This window comes from Salvelinus sp. IW2-2015, unplaced genomic scaffold, assembly GCF_002910315.2.
Source record: "Salvelinus sp. IW2-2015 unplaced genomic scaffold, ASM291031v2 Un_scaffold7907, whole genome shotgun sequence".
Lineage (NCBI taxonomy): Eukaryota > Metazoa > Chordata > Actinopteri > Salmoniformes > Salmonidae > Salvelinus > Salvelinus sp. IW2-2015.
The window spans coordinates 1,446-4,987 of record NW_019949167.1 but is presented as its reverse complement, the minus strand read 5'-3'; the positions used below and the strand labels follow the sequence as shown (position 1 = coordinate 4,987).

The following is a 3,542-nucleotide window of genomic DNA, read 5'->3' as shown; positions in this document are numbered from 1 at the left end:
CTGATCATTTGAACAGGCCTGATGGGAGCACAAAGCACACACAAGCTATATTCAGTAACAAATATTGCTATTTTTCTAGAAAATAAAAGGCAGTGCTCCTTGACAACACAAGGGAACTCTTTTGACGTATTAAAAGGGCAGGGCGGACTTAGGCCCATATAAGCGAATTTAGTCAATTCATGGCCATCAAACGCTTACGTCAAGGCAGTGTTGCTTGAATTAAATAATGAGAGAGCACACCCTAGTGACAAAATGCTACAGCACTGGTATTCCCAGGCAGTCTCCCATCCAAGTACTAACCAGGCCCGGACCCGCTTAGCTTCCGAGATCAGACGAGATCGGGTGTATTTCAGGTAGGTAAGCCGTAAGCGAAGAATACAACTCTTGGTTTTATACCATATAGAATCAAAGGAGTCTGATAACAGACATTTTGCATTTTCACCAATTATGATAATGCAGCAAATTGAAACATTTGGGTCATCAAAAAGCGGAAGAAATTTTTACATTCACTGTAAGCCATCACTTTTTAGCACAGAAGTTGGATGAAAGTGAGACAAATAACCTTTCTACACTTTTCAAAGCGAGGGCACATATTTCAGCCTTGTGGCGGAATAAAACTAGACCCCATAATTACCAATGACTCTCTGACAGAATACATTCATTTAGCACAAAAATTTCCCATGCAGCTAGGTCCTACTAGCCAGATTAAATACACAAAAAGCTCTTAAGTAGTTTTTTGAGAAAAACCTGATTTTGTTAATATTCTCTCTCTCTACGGAGTTGCAGCGCATATGCTAATGGACAATTTTCATATTGTAAGCGCATGGGCGCGCTATGACACATCATGACTGGGCGGTGGGGCTAGAGGCTTCTCAACTATCTCTTGATTTGAATTTACCAGCGTAGGCCATAAACACCATGCTTGCATTTCGCAACATGATGTTTTTCCACAACAATGCCAACAATGTTTCGCTACAAACAAACGTTTCACCTTTTGATTATCCACCCTTTTCGATTGGTCCACAAAAATCTCTTTTCAAAACTGACTTCAAAGATCTCCCATTAAGCACTAAGTCAACCTCCAGGGTTTATGATACATGTTAAATCACAGACATCAGGACCGATCGAAGCTCCGCTGAACTGCAGCTCTACTCTCCCTCAACTATACCCATCTCAAATTATCTCATTCGAGCTACTTCTCGCCTATTTGTCTCGAATACTCTCTCGCCCATCTCGCTCTCCAGCACTCAGCCATCCTCCTACTCTCCTCTTGCTGCTAGTCCCCCTTTCTCTCCGCCCTCTTGCGTTGGTGGAACCCGCCTCCTCCTTCTTATCCCCTCCCCTTCTCTCTCCAGTGATGGCCTGTGAGGTAGCTCTAGTGTGCCCATAAACCTCCAGTTACGAATGACCTTATACAACATCGGTGGCAGGGCAAGTCTCTCCCGTAGTTGCCAACAATATTCAATTCTAACGGTGAAACACTTTAGTAGTGTTTCTGTATCAGTAGTGCACATCGAACTCTCCCCGACATCCTGGCTCGTGCCATGTGGACAGCGAAATGCCATGCTATCGCCAAGGATCGAGTGAAAGTGCCCTGAGCATATTCATGAGTTTTATTTTGTTTACCAGTCACTCTATGGATCCCCAGCGTGAGATGATCCGATCTAGCTGATTCTCACGCTTAGGTCCTAGGTGCAGAACACTGGTTAGAAAAAATTCACAATTAACTTTTTTAAGCCTCCTTCATATTAATAATCATTTGTGGTCACGGCGAGGGCTGGTTAGCACTAATCTAGTTTTTACATCTTCCAAATTTAAACCGCGTCCGTATTCATGCATCTACTTCTCCGACAAATATGGGCATATGTATTTAGTTTAGTAGTCCTCATTGATTGGAGTTCACAACTTATTGGATAGATAATGTAGAACAAAAATCGATATCTTCTAAACACACCATCTCGGTGTGAATTCAATTTGAAGTCTGGTGAGGCCAAACGTCTTATCTTCATACTGGCTCTGTAAAGTTGTCATGACAGGAGTGGGCCTGCAAAGTTCTAAGATCGCTAGGTCTGGATTCTCAGATCAGTTAAATCTCTTGATTGTTGCTAGTCCTCTATGGGTTGATAAGATTTAGCCTAGGCACCCCGCCGGTTTCCTTCCCATTGTGAGTATTGTCAGAACCAATGAGAAGTAGGAGGTTGGCAACCTCTAACTGAATAATTTCTCTGATGCGTTTATCATCATATGGTATAATGGAGTTCACATTTGTGAGAGTGCCATCGTCGTCGCGTTTTGCTGATATTTGGCCCTTATACGCTCGTGCTAGAAGGGCGCGCAGAACGAGCCTCATTGGGTTGGAGATCCGAGGGACATCAATGATAGTGAAATGGGCATGCTCCAAGGCACAGCTTCTCCATGGTGTAGTGCGTGTGGAGATAAATGACATATCCGCGTTTATTAGTGAGGGCCTCATTGGTTGGATCGCCATTCACGTTGTAATCTTAATTTTCTCGACTTACTATATGAGTTGGTAGAGAACCGATTCCACACTACCGATAAGTGATATCATTGTTCTAAAACCCAGTTGGCTTGTGATATGCTCAGTAATATATTATGTGCGAGACTGGTTATCAATTGTCTTCTCAATTTGTTTCGAGATGTTATCACGATTTTATGAGTATGTGCGTCTATGTACTCGATATTGAGAGTTGTGTGGACCACCGTAGCTATTGTTAAGCTAGCCACTTTAGTTACCGGTAAGTTGACAGAGTTGCATCGTTATATTGGCAAATCTAGGCAGAGCCAATGCAACGACTTTTAGTGGACAATCAGAAGTGCATCCATTGACCGTTTGTCGCCAGAGAGCTTCTGAATTGCGAGGCATAAAGGCCGTCCCCGAAGTACTCGAGAAGGTTTTCATCTATTAGTTTTTTTGCCCGTTTATTTTATGTGTGAACAAAAATTGAGGAGAATACGCCAATGGTGCGCGGTTCCTCAATTGTGATTGTGGCCCGCGCGCCAGATGCCCCACTGAGTCCTGTGCCGGTCATGGTTTACATCCGCCACCACCTGGTTGAAGTTTGGGTGCTTGAGATACATAGGTCAGTTCTCATTGGTTGGAGATCACATAGGTCAGTTCTCATTGGAGCATGGGATCCCAGAGGTAAAATGGAGGCTACATTTTCCTCCAACATTTCTAATGATTTAGAATACTTTTTTATAACAAGTTTTGATTCAACATTACAGTGAGTTGTGACTCGGTTCAGCCCCAGGACCATTTCAGATTATGTCTCCGCTGTATGTGTTCGTTTGGGTAGGGATATATCCCTTCTTCACCGGCCAAGAGTTAATTAAAACAGATTCCTGTAGAGATCCAAGAATGAGGTATCACTGCCAAGCTTGTGCCATGTTTAGCTTATAAATAACCTCACTTAAAAAATTATATTATCTAGTTTTGGACGTTTTTTTTCAAGATAAAATTAAAATTTTGAATGTACTGTGACCACAAAATAAAGTATCAACTATTATCATATGATAGACAT

General features: G+C 42.4%; 1 pseudogene; it reads right to left on the bottom strand.

The window, feature by feature from the left end:
* Positions 1 to 252: 252 nt before the first annotated feature.
* LOC112079414 (5S ribosomal RNA) lies at positions 253 to 370 on the bottom strand (annotated as a pseudogene).
* Between the last annotated feature and the right edge of the window lie 3,172 nt (positions 371 to 3,542).